Raw genomic sequence first — 16,856 nt, 5'->3', positions numbered from 1 at the left:
CATTACAATGCACAGCGCCCGGCCCGTGATGACCCCACATATGACCAGCCATTCATAATTTTTGTACTACATTTGAGCAATCATAGACCCCCCCCCCCCCCCCCCGAAAATAACATTGCATTTGACAAGTCCCTTGTACATATTAAGGGAAGACTAAAATTCCACCAATACCTACCAAGTAAGAGGGTGAGGCATGGAATTAAGATGTACAAGCTGTGCGAGAGCAGCTCCGGGTACACCTACAGGTTTAGGGTTTATAAAGAGAAGGACACCAGGATAGAACCTACAGAATGCCCCCCTGACTTGGGAGTTAGTGGGATTTGGTGCACCCACTGCCGGACCAGGGTTACCACCTTTACGTGGATAACTTCTACACCAGAATCCCACTATTTAACTGCCCCTCCACCAGAAGTACTACAGCATACAGCACCGTGCACAAAAACAGTGAGAACATGCTGCTGGTCAAGTATAAGGACAAGGGGAATGTCCTTATGCTGACCACAATACACAGTAGCAGCAGCAACCCTGTCTGAGGTAGCACTACAATGACCCCCAAGTCAGATTACATCCTAGGCTACAATAAGTACATGGGAGGGGTTGATGTCTCTAATCAAGTACTGATGCCGTATAGTGCCATGCGGAAAACAAAAGTTGTGGTACAAAAAGCTGGCAGTGCACATGGTAAAGATGCCATTGTATAACTCTTACGTGCTATACCAATGTGCAGGCTGGACAGGGACATTCCTTCAGTTTCAATAGGTGGTTATCAAGGCTCTTGTATTTGGGAACCAGGAAGGGGAGGGCCCCAGTACTTCTAGAACGATGGTCCACGTATTGTACCAGGGCAACACTACACCAGCTAAATCCCCTTTACTGGTAAAAAGGGAAGGACCCAAAAAAGGTGCAAAGTGTGTTACAAAAGGGGGAGAATACGAGACAACTTATCATTGCGAAACCTGCCCCGAATAACCTGACCTATGCATAAAGGAGTGCTTCAAAGTATATCACACATCCGAGGATTATTAATTGAATCATTTATTTAAATGCTCACTATACCCCTAAATAACTCCCTTGAGGGTTGTAGTTTCCCAAATGTAGTCACTTTTGGGGAGTTTCCACTGTTTTGACCACTGAGGGGCTTTGCAAATACGACATGGCCTCTGCAAACCATTCCAGCTAAATTTAAAACTCCAATGGCGCTCCTTCCCTTCTGAGCCCTGCCGTGTGTCCAAACAGCCGTTTATGACCACATATGGCGTATTGTTGTACTAGGGAAAACCTGCTCTACAAATGTTGGGATGCTTTTTCTCTTTTAGTTTTTGTGGAAATGAAAAAAATAAATAAATAGCTAATCCTACATTTTATTGAAAAAATATAGATTTTTGTTTTCACTGCCTAATTCCAGTAATTTCCGTAAAAAAACCTGTGGGGTCAAAATGCTCACTATACCCCTAAATTTCCTTGAGGGGGTGTGGTTTCCAAAATGGAGACACTTGTGGGGGTTTCCTCTGTTTTATCCCCTCAGGGGCTATGCAAATGCAACATGGCCTCCGCAAACCATTTCTGCTAAATTTGAGCTCCAAAAGTCAAATGACGCTCTTTCCCTTCTCAGGTCTGCTGTGTTTCCAAACAGCTGTTTAGGACAAAATATGGGGTATTGTTGTACTCAGCAGAAATTGCTTTACAAATGTTGGGGTGCTTTTTCTCCTTTAGTCCTTGTGGAAATTAAAAAAGTCTGCGTGAAATTGAAAAAAAAATAAAAATTGTTTTCATGTCAAAATTCTAATATGATTTATGAAACACGTGTGGGGTCAAAATGCTCACTACACCCCTAGATGAATTTCTTGAGGGGTGCAGTTTCCAAAATGGTGTAATTTTTGGGGTGTTTCTTTTGTTTTGGTACCACGAGACTTCTTCAAACCTGACATGCTGCCTAAAATATAATCTAATAAAAAGAAGGCCCTAAAATCCGCTAGGTGCTCCTTTGCTTCGGAGGCCGGTGCTTCAGTCCATTAGCGCACTAGGGACATATGTGGGATATTTCCAAAAACTGCAGAAACTGGGGAAAAAAATATTGAGTTGTATTTCTCTGGTAAAACCTTCTGTGTAAGGGTATGTGCACACACACTAATTACGTCCGTAATTGACGGACGTATTTCGGCCGCAAGTCCCGGACCGAACACAGTGCAGGGAGCCGGGCTCCTAGCATCATAGTGATGTACGATGCTAGGAGTCCCTGCCTCGCTGTGGAACTACGCTGCACTGTGTTCGGTCCGGTACTTGCGGCCGAAATACGTCCGTCAATTACGGACGTAATTAGTGTGTGTGCACATACCCTTAGGGTATGTTCACACGCAAACTCAAAAAGTCTGAAAATATGAAGCTTATTTCAAGGGAAAACCGCTCCTGATTTTCAAACGTTTTTAAGCCACTCGCGATTTTCAAAGTCGACTGCGCTATTAATTCCGTAAAAAAACGGAAATCTGCTAGAATGGTGACAAACGGAAACCATTAGCAATGTTTCCGTCACCATTGATATCAATGGTGATGCAAATGGGAGCTAAGGTTTCCGTTTGCCTTTCCGTTTAGGGGTTCCACGACGGAAACCTCAGACGGAACCCCTCAACGGAAAGTCAACGCTGATGTGAACAGGCCCTAAGTAAACTGTAGAGCAGGTATTTATTCATACTGCTTATCTGTTAAATTAATTGTACTGCATATAAAGCAAATTGTTATTGTAGGAGATGAAGCAAAGAAACTATTTAGACTTGCTACTGCGGTTTTTATATTGGGTGCTATATGTAAGGGTGTATCCACATGGTGCAGATTTGCCACTCGGCTGAAAACTGCACTGAAAAAACAAAGCAAAGCATTCTCACACTGCCAAAATTCCCATTGGGAAGGAAGTCCAGTATATTAGTGACATGTAAACATATTCATCATGAGTTACACGGTAGGAGAGTGACTGAAGTATGTGGAGCGGTGCCAGGCCTCGCGGGGCGGGAGACCTTATAAGGAAGCAGAATTCCACTTGTGATCATTCAAATAGCAGACATTAGTAAAGGATTCAATATGCACATATCTCAAAATTCTAGCCTTTATGTAGATATAACAATATGTTCAGATATAGTCAGGGACACCAGATCAGGAATACGGTCTTTGTAGTAAAATAGTAATTAAAAAAAGTCCAAAAAAAAAAAAGTGAAAATCAAATATGGTCCCAAAGTAGTTAAAGAGGCTCTGTCACCAGATTTTGCAACCCCTATCTGCTATTGCAGCAGATAGGCGCTGCAATGTAGATTACAGTAACGTTTTTATTTTTAAAAAACGAGCATTTTTGGCCAAGTTATGACCATTTTCGTATTTATGCAAATGAGGCTTGCAAAAGTACAACTGGGCGTGTTGAAAAGTAAAAGTACAACTGGGCGTGTATTATGTGCGTACATCGGGGCGTGTTTACTACTTTTACTAGCTGGGCGTTGTGTATAGAAGTGTCATCCACTTCTCTTCACAATGCCCAGCTTCTGGCAGTGCAGCACTGTGACGTCACTCACAGGTCCTGCATCGTGTCGGCACCAGAGGCTACAGTTGATTCTGCAGCAGCATCAGCATTTGCAGGTAAGTAGCTACATCGACTTACCTGCAAACGCCGATGCTGCTGCAGAATCATCTGTAGCCTCTGGTGCCGACACGATGCAGGACCTGTGAGTGACGTCACAGTGCTGCACTGCCAGAAGCTGGGCGTTGTGAAGAGAAGTGGATGACACTTCTATACACAACGCCCAGCTAGTAATAGTAGTAAACACGCCCCGATGTACGCACATAATACACGCCCAGTTGTACTTTTACTTTTCAACACGCCCAGTTGTACTTTTGCAAGCCTCATTTGCATAAATACGAAAATGGTCATAACTTGGCCAAAAATGCTCGTTTTTTAAAAATAAAAACGTTACTGTAATCTACATTGCAGCGCCTATCTGCTGCAATAGCAGATAGGGGTTGCAAAATCTGGTGACAGAGCCTCTTTAAAGAAACACTCCAGAAAATAACATTTACCGCACTCTCCAGTTATAACGTGGTGAAATGTAGCGTAGTGTTGTGTAACAACTTGCCCAATTCTCTATTTTACCAGTAGCCACTCTGTTCCTAGACACCCAGGGGTCACATGATCTTCATTCTGATTTTATGAATCCTACGGCGTCTGCCGTAGAGACCGGAAGTCAGTGTCTTAATGCAAGTCTGTCAGACTCGCATCGAGGCTCTCGTAGGAGCCTCGATGCGAGTCTGACAGACTTGCATTAAGACACTGACTTCCGTTGTTCCCTACGGCAGACACTGTAAAGGGAACCTGTCAGCAGTTATGTTGCCTCAAAACTACAGACCGATTGATATAGGGGAGGCGGAGGGCATTTTAAACATACCTTTTATCTCGGTCATGCAACTTGCATGACCAAGAAACCAAGGTTTGACTCCCATGGCACGGCAGTCGCGGTGCCACTCTCTATTCTAAGTAACGGCTCTAGCGATAGCAGCCAATTTTCGCATTTTCATTTTTGTTTTTACCCACTGCCTTCGAAAAGGCATAACTTTTTTATTTTTTCGTTAATATAGCAGTAAAAAAAGGCTAGTTTTTATTGCGGGACGAGTAGTAGTTTTCAACTGCATTATTTAATGTACCATATAACGTACAGGGAAACAAACTGTAAAACGTGCAAAAAAAACCCAAATGATTTCGTCTTTGTTTTTGGGTTTCGTTGAGTCAAGGTAACTTTATTATATAGGTTGATACGATTATGGAGATACTAAATTTATAGTTTATGATTTACCACTTTTAGGCTGGATTCACACGACCATGTTACGTCCGTAATGGACGGAACGTATTTCGGCTGCTAATCCTGGACCGAACACAGTGCAGGGAGCCGGGCTCCTAGCATCATAGTTATGTACGACGCTAGGAGTCCCTGCCTCGCTGCAGGACAACTGTCCCGTACTGTAATCATGTTTAGGCTGGGTTCACACGACCTATTTTCAGGCGTAAACGAGGCATATTATGCCTCGTTTTACGTCTAAAAATACGGCTCCAATACGTCGGCAAACATCTGCCCATTCATTACTGTGCCGACGACCTGTAATTTACGCGTCGTCGTTTGACAGCTGTCAAACGACGACGCGTAATATAACTGCCTCGTCAAAGAAGTGCAGGGCACTTCTTTGGACGTAATTTGAGCCGTTTATCATTGAATTCAATGAAGAACAGCTCTAAATTACGGCCGTCAATGACGCCTCGCAAAATGCGAGTACGAGCAATTACGTCTTAAATTACGGAGCGGTTTTCTCCTGAAAACGGGACAGTTGTCCTGCAGCGAGGCAGGGACTCCTAGCATCGTACATAAGTATTAGCAGCCGAAATACGTTCCGTCCATTACGGACGTAACATGGTCGTGTGAATCCAGCCTGTAAAAAAAATATTTGTTCAAAATAAAAAAAAATGTTTTACTGTGTTGCCACATTCTGAAAGCCATATCTTTTTTTATATTTCCGTCGCTTGAGGGCTTGTTTTTTTGCAGGGCGAACGGTTGTTTTTATTGGTACCATTTTGGGGTAAATACGACTTTTTGATTACTTTTTAAAAAATTTTTTTTGGGGGGGGGGGGGGATCTAAGGAGCAAAAATCAACATTTCTGGCGGTATTTATTTGCAGCATTCATCATGCGGGTTACATAATGTTACAATAGTTTGGACTTTTACGAACAGCGCAATACCAGCATGTGAGCAAACTCCATACTCCCCCCCCCCCTCGAGGTCACTACACTGCACATGTGCAGTTAAGCGGGGTGTCCTGTCCTCGGTTTCACGTTCTTGATGACGCAGACTCCTCTCAGTAACTTGTAAGTTATTTTATTAACTCTTACCTAATCAGCCGTTTTAGACATGAACATGTTTGGAACACTAAACCCCAGCTTCATAACAGCACGTTGGTGATTTAGTGGCTCCAAACCTACAGACAAGTACCCTTGACCCTATGCACTAGGGACCCGAATTATGCTCAAATTATATATACATAAGACACAAATTAAAAGTTTACAATAAAAAAGTGACACTTTCAGGATCATTTTTCCAATTTTAATTTGACTGTAAGGGTATGTTCACACGTAGTCAACAAAAACGTCTGAAAATCCAGAGCTGTTTTCAAGGGAAAACAGACCCTGCTTTTCAGATGTTTTTTTACCAACTCGCATTTTTCGCTGCGTTTTTTACGTCCGTTTTTGGAGCTGTTTTCATTGGAGTCTATGAGAAAACAGCTCCAAAAAACTCCAAAGAAGTGTCCAGCACTTCTTTTTACGAGGCGTAATTTTACGCGTCGTAATTGCCGTATGACGCGTAAAATTACGCGTCGTGTGGACAATACAGCGTTCTACTAATAGAAAGTAATGGGCAGATGTTTGACGACGTATTTGAGACGTATTTCCAGACGTAAAACGAGGCAAAATACGCCTCGTATACATCTGAAATTTGGCCGTGTGAACATACCCTTAGAGGGTTAAGTTGCCTGTAATTCTAGAATTCCCAAAGTAAAAAAAAAAAAAAATAGGAACAAATTTTAGCAGCTTCAAAACATGAATCACAGACGTTTCTTGTTGCACTGGAAATTATGAGGTAACCTGTAAAAAAAATTACAACTACAGAACTTAAAAGAGCAGCCAAACAAAGGTGGGGCATTTCCTGCTACCAGTCTGAAATTCCAATATGTGTAGCAAATGATTAGCTGCTTTGTGACACTTTAGGTGACCATATACTATAGATAGCTGTCTATAGAGTTAGACCGACCACTGAACTTCCGACTCCCCCGTACACATGCACGCTGAAGCTTATCTCCTGCTGTAACAAAGAATCAGACATACTGAAATCCAACATGACCAATCCTTGCCCCCCCCACCTCCCCCCCCCATCTGCCATCAGAGGAGAGTCGGGACACCCACATAGACATTAGGCCCCATGCCCACTTGTTTTTTTCTTCAGGGTGAAATCCGTTTTTGTCAACGATAGCACCCTGGACCCATTAATTTCAATGGGGCCATGCACACTTCTGTTGTTTTAACGGAACCATGCAGCCGTTCCGTCAAAAGTAGGGCAGGTCCTACTCCTGCCTGTTTTTTACGGAACAGTCTCTGCCTTCTGATTGAATTTGGTCCGTGAAACGGGCTACACACGGAAGCCATCTGTGTGCAGCCCGTGTGTGACGGGACCGTTAATAACGGCCGTTCAACGGCCGACGGAAGTGTGCATGGGGCCTTAGATAGACGGCCAGTGCCAGTCCCACTGAAATCAGAGGGTACTACAGACTGTCACATTTAGATACAATACACATATCAGGCAGGACAAAGGAACAAGCTCCTGTCTGACATTGCTAAGAACTGTAATAAGCCCAGCAATCACATATTTCTTGGCAAACCATCAGAAACTTTGTGAGTAGACAAATTCTCCTTCTCCTTTCCGCTTGTCTCAAGTCCAGGGGGAAATAAACCAGCCAAGCCCAACACATGCACACCTGAATATACAAGTGGAATATTGCAGATGGGGCAGCAGTAAGATCATCAGAAGCACAAGTCTAGCCTGAAACACATTCAATCACAGCACACCAGGACCAAGGGCCAGTGAGCCACCACCACCGGACTTTGACAAATCAGACATAGCCCACAATAGAGCCAACATTATAGTTCATCATAGAGTAACACACTCAATGATAATAGGCTGCTCTGATTGCATCAGTGCATGACAGTAATGAATGATAGTTTACTACACATAGGGCTAATTTTGTCCCAACAGTGCATGACAAGGGGTCATCTGCACTTAAATCAATTTGTAAGAATTTTATACAAGTTTTTAAAAATTAATAAATTAAAAATAAAAATTAAAAGAGATTTTCAATAAAGTTTATATTTTTTTACAATTTACAATTTTCCAAAGGAACCACAACCCTTATCCCTCTTTACCCCTTCCCTCAATTGATAATTGCACAATACTGGTGGTATACACCTTTGTGGTTCCCAATCCTCACTCTATATAACATAAACAGAGAGGGTATTTGCAAAACTACTTTTGACATAGCCTGAAACACGACCATTCACCACAGTGTGACATAAAACATCTCTTCCTTACGCTACCTCATCACTGGTGCTCTGAGCAGTATTTTGCACAAAAAATGGCACATGTTAAAGAGACTCTGTCACCACATTATAAGTGCCCTGTCTCCTATATAAGGAGATGGGCGCTATAATGTAGGTGACAGTAATGCTTTTTATTTAAAAAAACAATCTATTTTCACAACGTTAGGAGCGATTTTGGTTTATGCTAATGAGCTTTCTTAATGCCCAAGTGGGCGTATTTTTAGTTTCGACCAAGTGGGCGTTGTACAGAGGAGTGTATGATGCTGACCAATCGGCATCATGCACTCCTCTCCATTCATTTACACTGCACTAGCGATATAGTTATATCACTATGTTCAGCTACATACACAAGCCCTAACATTACTACAGTGTCCTGATAATGAATACACATGACCATCCAGCCTGGACGTCATGTGTACTCAGAATCCTGACACTTCTGAATCTTTTTTGTGAGATTCCGGCAAGTGAAACCAAATCTCGCGAGATTACGGAGCTAAACGAGATTTGGTTTCACAGATTCAGAAGTGTCAGGATTCTGAGTACACATGACGTCTAGGCTGGATGGTCATGTGTATTCAGGACACTGTAGTAATGTTGGCCCACTTGGTCGAAAGTAAAAGTACGCCCACTTGGGCATTAAGAAAGCTCATTAGCATAAACTAAAATCGCTCCTAACGTTGTGAAAATAGATTGTTTTTTTAAATAAAAAGCATTACTGTCACCTACATTACAGCGCCGATCTCCTTATATAGGAGATAGGACACTTATAATGTGGTGACAGAGCCTCTTTAATAAATTTAGAACATTCTACAACTCTTAGCCACGAAATTATCTATATAATACTAATGGTCTCATTCATACACACATACAAAATATCTTTTATGCTAGCTCCTACCATGTGGACAGCTCTCAAAGCAGACCAGGGTCACGCTGAGGACCGTGATAAGAAACTCTATGCTCTATTAACCCCTTCCCATACCACAAAATGTACAGTAAAGACTTCAGTGCTTTAATGCATTGTGCTGAATATTTACAGCCTAGAGATACTACAGAACAGCAGTGATTCAGTCCATAAGCCCTAGTGTGCTTATGGACTGAAGCACAGGCCTCAGAAGCAAATGAGTACCTAGAGGATTTTGGGCCTCCTTTTTATTAGAATATATTTTAGGCACTATGTCAGGTTTGAAGGGCTCTTGCGGTGCCAAAACGGTGGAAAATCCCCAAAAGTTACCCCATTTGGAAAACTACCCCCCTCAAGGAAATTATCTAGGGGTGTAGTGAGCATTTTGACCATACAGGTTTATTGCAGAAATTATTGGAAGTAGGCCATGAAAATTAAAATCTAAATTTTTTTCTAAGAAAATGTACGTTTAGCTAATTTTTTTCTCATTTCCACAAGGATTAAAAGAGAAAAAGCACCATAACATTTGTAAAGCAATTTCTCCCGATTAAAGCAATACCCCACATGTGGTCATAAACGGCTGTTTGGACACACAGCAGGGCTCAGAAGGGAAAGAGCGCCATTTGGCTTTTAGAGTTCAAATTTAGCAGTAATGGTTTGCGGAGGCCATGTCACATTTGCAATGCCCCTGAGGGGCAGAAGCAGTCGGTCAAAAAACGCCCAAAAAGTTAAACCATTTGAGGAATTCATCTATGGGTGTAGTGAGCATTTTGAACCCACAGGTTTTTCATGGATTTTATAAGAATTGGGCAGTGAAAATAAAAACAATCCCTTTTCTTCAATAAGACGTAGGTTTAGCTCAAAATTTTTCATTTTCTCAACAAATAAAGGAAAAAAAAAAGAACCCCAACATTTGTAATGCAATTTCTCCCGAGTACGGCAATACCACATATGTGGTCATAAACTGCTGTTTGGGTACACAGTAGGGCTCAGAAGGGAAGGAGTGGCATTTGGCGTGCAGATTTTGTTGGATTGGTTTCTGGTCACTATGTCGCATTTGCAAAGCCCCTGTGGGACCAAAACAGTGGAGTCCCCCCAGAAGTGACCCCATTTTGTAAACTACATCCCTCAAGGTATAGTGAGCATGTTAACCCCTTTTTTTATTAACGATCACGCTGCGTTTTTTCTCCGCAGCGTGGGCATGAGATTTTCTAAATCTCATCCACTTTGCTGCTACTGTAAACACTGCGGAATTTCCGCACATAATTCCATTGCAGAAATTTACGCAATATTTAGGCGGACTGTTCTGTCATAAGACGTTTTATTTAGAAAACAAGAAGATGAACATAGAGAACATATTGACACCTCTAGTTAGTCACATATACAGACTCGGACCCTTGTAGGAATTGTTAAATGGAAACTCAGTAATAAATTTGATCCGGAAGTTTTGGTCCTCCCGAACCTTTCTCAGCGAATTACGGGATCTGTAAACGATGTGTTTAAACCAAAGTGGAATGGAGTATGTGTTTTCTTCTAAATTCCTACAACGGACCGGTTCTATATATGCGACTAAGTAGAAGTGTCTATACGTTCATCTTGTGAAATAAAACAACTTGTAAGGCCCCATGCACACGAACGTAAAAACGCCCGTAATTACGGCACGTTTTTACGGGCCCATGGACTTCTATTGGCCACAGGGAAAACTCCCCGTATGCTTACGGGAAGGTGCCCGTGCCATTGAAAAATATAGAATATGTCCTATTTCAGGCCGTAATTACGGCACGGGCAGGCCCATAGAAGTCTATGGGGCTCCCGTAATTACGGGTGACTATTTGTGTGCACCCGTAATTACGGGAGCGTTGCTCTGCGAAGTCAGTGAATAGTCACTGTCCAAGGTGCTAAAAGAGTTAAACAATCGGCAGTAACTCTTTCAGCACCCTGGACAGAAACTACCGATCACAATATAGATCTACCTGTAAAATAAAAAAAGACATTCATACTTACCCAGAACTCCCTGCTTCTTCCTCAAGTCCGGCCTCCTGGGATGACGTTTCAGCCCATGTGACCGCTGCAGCCAGTCACAGGCTGCAGCGGTCACATGGACTGCCGCGTCATCCAGGGAGGTCGGGCTGGATGTCAAGAGAGGGACGCGTCACCAAGACAACGGCCGGGTAAGTATGAATTTCTTTTACTTTTACCTCGGAAATGGCTGTCCCTTTTCTCTATCCTGCACTGATAGAGAGAAGGGCTGCCGATTAGTGCAGTGCAATTTTGCAGCGAAAACGTGCCCGTAAATACTGGTGCAATACGGGTCGAATACGTGTGACCAAGGACACGTATTTACGCCAGTATTTACGGGAGGGAAAAAATACACATTCGTGTGCATGAGGCCTAACACAATGTTTAGCAGCCACCTATGGAGTGTTTGGAAATTATTGGAACTACAGTGGACCTTATTGGACTTTCACTCGTACCTACCATTAACCAACGGGGTGCCGAACTCTAGAATTTGTTGTTTATTTCTAATCCCCATGACCCTGAGCAATGAAGTCATTTTCCTAACACCTACAACAAATCTCAGTTTTCCATGACACACATTTTCTTTATGACTCATTGACCAGGAGGAGGGTATGTACTCAATAACTTCTGCTTCCAGGCAAGTGTTATATTAGTAGTCATATAGTCAATATGAAACTTTTACATTTTAAAGAGGACCTGTTACCAGGTCCTAACATCTAATGTACATATAGTACCTTTTGCCCACTCCCTACCGGCTTCCATCGCTATTTTTTTTTTGTTCTGCTTCCTCCGTTCCTGAGCAATTATACAATGTGTTTGATTAGAAGTGGTCTCGCTGGGCAAGAATTGTCATCAGCAGTTTGGCGCTGACTGGACAGCATCAGAGGCGGGGAAGATGGCTCCACCCAGAGAGATTCACACCCCATTGGCTAACTACAGTGAATTACCATATAAGGCGCCTAAAGTACGGAGCGCAATTACTCAGGAACAGGGGGGGGGGCAGAACAAAAAAATAAATAAATAAAAAGGCAACGGAAACAGGGAGGGAGCTGGTTAAAAGGTCATATATATGTAAATGAGATGTTAGGACCTGATGATGCTCTTTAAACCAATGGGAGGAACCAGATACGCTTTCAATCCATAGAGGATTCCATACTACCTAAGGGTAGATTCAGTTGCAAAAATTTCAGTTCCGTTTATGAGTAAAAATCTGAGTACATGTCAGAGGCGGCTCCTAATTTGTATAATATCCTGTAGGCCACAAGCACATGGTGGCGTTTACAGCGCGGTACAACCTCAGAGTTTTACAGAGCTATATTAGGGCACCTAGAAATGTATAGGGTCTACTGTACATACATACTGTACATACATGTGCTTAAGATTTTATAGGGAGAAAAGGCATACAGATGTTAGGCCCTGTTCACACAGTTTTTTGGTGCTGACTGACGCAGAATCAGCACCAAAAAAGAATTTCTGAAATCGCCCCATTGATTTAAATGGGAGGCAGATGCGTTTCTTGTTCCCTGAACGGCTTTTAGCCGTAGTTTCCGCCTCGGACCTCCCATTAAAATCAATGGTAGGCAGAAAAAACCCGCGGTGCTGGTTTCTGAGCGTTTTTTTGCAGAGCGAAAAATACAGCAAAAAAAAGTGCAGACAAGTGAATATCTGCCTGAAAATTCCTGAAGGAATATGGAGGCAGATTTTTTCTGCCTGAAAAAAAACTTTGAACAAGACCTTATTTTCAGAATTATTCTGTATGAATTCAACAGAAAAAAAAGTTGTTGCATGTTCAATCAGACGCTGTATTGGGAGCGATGCTTATAGAGGACAAAAAGTGGCGCACAGAGAGCTACACAGCAGCATATGGAGTTCTGTGCACCGCCAAACAGCCTTCTGCACACAACTTTAGGCCTTATTCACACGAATGTGTAATACGTCCGTGTGACAGCCGGTAAAACATTGGCTGCCACACGGACCTATGTAATTCAATGGGGCCATTCAGACATGCAGTGTTTTTCACGCAGCGTGTTTCCGTTGCGTGAAACTCACTGCATATACTATTTTTGTGCATCACACACCTATTGAAGTGAATGGGTGCGTGAAAATGACACATCCGTGTGCGGTCCGTGATTCACGCACAAGTTCATAACAAATGAAGTAAAACATTTTTTTTAAAAGAAATGTGCACCAACAGTGACATCACCGACTGATGCCACACGGAACTGCAACGCATGACAAACGTGTCACTTTTTTACGGACACGTTTGTGTGAATAAGGACTTACCATGAGAATGAGGCCTAAGGCCACAAGCACACGACCATAGTTTTCATCCGTAATTACGAACGCATTTATTTCTATAAGCCACAGACACCTTTCAGTATATTTACGGATGTGTCTGTGCCATAGAAATGATCCGCAAAATATAGAACATGTCCTATTCTTGTCCGCAATTGCGGCACGAGTTCGCCCATAGAAGTTTAGGATCTGTAGCCGTCTTATCCGTATTTGCGGACAGTAAATGACTGACTGCTTGTCAGTGTAATAAATGATGCTCCCGGTTTACCTGCAGTGTAGCACTATTGCTTCTATTTGCTCAATTTTTTAGGTTAACCCCTTCAGGACGCAGCTCTTTTCAGCCTCGGGGACGTGGCTATTTTTTGGGGTACATATTGTTTTTGCAGGACTAGTTGTACTTTTTAATAGAACCATTGTGGTGTACATATAACCTACTAAAAAATGGATCAACTATTTTTTTATTTTTTTTTTTAAAAAGTAGGAATAGAAAGAAAACAAACCCGCAATTGCTTTTTGGGTTTCTTTTTTACTATGTTCACTGTGCAGTAAAAATGGCACGTTAACTTTATTTTGGATTTCGTTACAATTAGGGTATGTTCACACGGCTTAGCAAAATACGTCTGAAAATACGGAGCTGTTTTCAGGCGAATACAGCTCCTGATTTTCAGACGTTTTTGTAGCAAGTTGCGTTTTTCGCACCGTATTTTACGGACGTTATTGGAGCTGTTTTTCAATGGAGTCAATGAAAAATGGCTCCAAAAACGTCCCAAGAAGTGACATGCACTTCTTTGACGCGGGCGTCTTTTTACGCGCCGTCTTTTGACAGCGACGCGTAAAATTACACCTCGTGAGAACAGAACATCGTAAAACTCATTGAAAGCAATGGGCAGATGTTTGTAGGCGTAATGGAGCAGTTTTTTCAGGCATAAAACGGCCGAATTACATCTGAAAACAGTGCGTGTGAACATACCATTACATAGAAACCAAAATTTAGGCTTTGTTCACATCTGCGTTGGGGTCTCGTTCTTACGGAAAGCTCAGACGGAACGTCAGAACGGGACCCCTGAACAGACACGAATGGAAACCAGAGGTCAGTCTGCACGGCCCCATAGACTAACATAGGTCCGTGTGAGGCGCGTGAAAAATCACGGACGTATATCACATTTATCTAAATAAGCCCTAAGATAGCTTGATAAATCTCCCTCATTAAAGAGGCTCTGTCATCACATTATAAGTGCCCTGTCTCCTACATAAGGAGATCGGCACTATAATGTAGGTGACATCAGTGCTTTTTATTCAGAAAAACTATCTATTTTCACCACTTTATTAACGATTTTAGCTTTATGCTAATGAGTTTCTTAATGGACAACTGGGCGTGTTTTGCTATTGACCAAGTGGGCTATGTACAGGGGAGTGTATGACGCTGACCAATCAGCGTCATGCACTCCTTTCCATTCATCTAGTCAGCGCATAGGGATCCTTTTAGATCACTCTGTGCTGTCTTATACTAACACATTAACGATACTGAAGTGTTTAGACAGTGAATAGATATTCCACGGGATGTCTATTCACAATCTCTGCACTTCGTTACTCTGTCTGTGGTAGTTACAGCAGAGGAAGCGTGATCTCGCGAGATCACGCTGTAAATGACAGGTTACAACGAGATTACGCTTCCTCTGCTGTATCTACCACAGAAACAGTAACAAAGTGCAGAGATTGTGAATAGACATCCCGTGGAATGTCTATTCGCTGTCTAAACACTTCAGTATCGTTAATGTGTTAGTATAAGACAGCGCATAGCGATCTAAAAGGATTCCTATGCGCTGACTAAATGAATGGAGAGGAGTGCATGAGGCTGATTGGTCACTGATTGGTCAGCGTCATACACTCCTCTGTACAACGCCCACTTGGTCTAAAGTAAAAACACGCCCACTTGGGCATTAAGAAACTCATTAGCATAAACCAAAAATCGCTAATAACGTGGTGAAAACAGATCGTTTTTTTTAAATAAAAAGCACTGCTGTCACCTACATTATAGCGCCGATCTCATTATATAGGAGATAGGGCACTTATAATGTGGTGACAGAGCCTCTTTAAGTGTAATTTTTAGTTGCCCTTAAAACGATTCAACATCTTTCAGAAGACACTCCAGCCTATTATGGCTGGTATGAATAAAAGCGATGTCATAGAGTTCATGAAACAGCACTATTAATTGTGAAACTGCCATCAACCTCTGCATTGGATCGCCGCTCGTTGCCAATGACCTCATGAATATTCTTGGAAGTGGATTTACAAGCGCTGTGCATCATCACGTGTATCCATCAGAACGGGATCTTTCTTTGAAAAGTCGCACATCTTTCTGAAAAAGTGGCTACACATCACTTACCTCTGGTGTTTGGAAACCTCTAAAAAACAAGCTGCACAACTGACTGGAATATCTGAACGCAGGGGGACATAATCTTCACTTTATCAGATTTATTTTACTTCACTTGTTTTAATGCGGAGGATGCAGTGCAGATTGTGTGGATTCCAGTGTTCACACTGAGTTTCTTGGTGCTGATTTTGACACTGGAACCGCACAAAAATAAATGGCCGAAATCACGCCCTATTTATTTCAATGGGAGGCAGGAGTTTTTTTCCCCCCCCCCGGGCAGCTTTTAGCCGCTCGCAGGAAAAAAAAAAAAAGCGGCATGTCCTTTCTTGCTGCAGTTCCGCCTCTGACCTCCCATTGAAATAAATAGGAGGCAGAAAAAAACCTGCGGCGCTCGTTTCCAAGGAATTCTGAGGCAGATTTTTTCTGCCTGCAAAAAACACAGCACAAGAGGCTCACTGCACACGTTGCGGAACTGCTGCGGATCAAAGTACCAGCCATGTGGATGAGCTCTGAACAAATCTAAGCCACAAGATGTGGTACTCTTTCCACAAGGAAATTCGAGCATACTGCAGATCTCATTATTTTCAACGTAGAAGAGGTAAAAATCCGCTATGGATAAACACTGTGAAAATTTAAGTGAATTGGATTTTAAAAATCCCCAGATTCTTAAAAAAATATATCATCCAACATCTAAATCGAAACATTTTAAGCCACATCACCGTTCTGACTGTGAATGCCCCCACAAATGACCAGAAACACCCACTTTTCAAGCACATATTCATAAACTTTACCTTTTTTGTGGTCTGGTTCACGGGACTCTTGACAAGTATGATATATGCATGTCCCTAATACACAAAAAGTAGGTTCACTTGCGGTTTACTAGACACATGAATCTACGTTTAAAAGGACAAGAAAAAAAAAATGGTACTTTTTTTTTTTTTTTAACAACTTGATGACATACCATTAGGTAAACACTGCAGTCACTACTCCGACTGGACTTTGCTGAAACCAGATCATCCTCTAATGCAATCTAGCCTTGGAACTTAATAGATAACTTTTTTTTTTTTGTGTGTCCCATGTCACAACCCTGGTAAACCAT

General features: G+C 42.2%; 1 protein-coding gene across 2 annotated transcripts in view; it reads right to left on the bottom strand.

Annotated features, from left to right (window-relative positions):
* MYADM (myeloid associated differentiation marker) overlaps window positions 1-16,856 on the bottom strand; it is a 42,127-nt gene that overhangs the window by 15,314 nt on the left and 9,957 nt on the right. Inside the window, exon 1 of one of the 2 annotated variants that reach the window (XM_075839969.1) lies at window positions 16,549-16,619. The exons of the other annotated variant lie outside the window; for it this stretch is intronic. The gene's annotated coding sequence lies outside the window, so the exon portion shown is untranslated. Of the gene's footprint in view, window positions 1-16,548; window positions 16,620-16,856 lie in introns of those variants that run through there. 2 annotated transcript variants of the gene reach the window in all.

Source organism: Rhinoderma darwinii, chromosome 10 (assembly GCF_050947455.1).
Source record: "Rhinoderma darwinii isolate aRhiDar2 chromosome 10, aRhiDar2.hap1, whole genome shotgun sequence".
Classification (NCBI taxonomy): Eukaryota; Metazoa; Chordata; class Amphibia; order Anura; family Rhinodermatidae; genus Rhinoderma; species Rhinoderma darwinii.
This window is presented reverse-complemented; position numbering and strand designations above follow the sequence as displayed.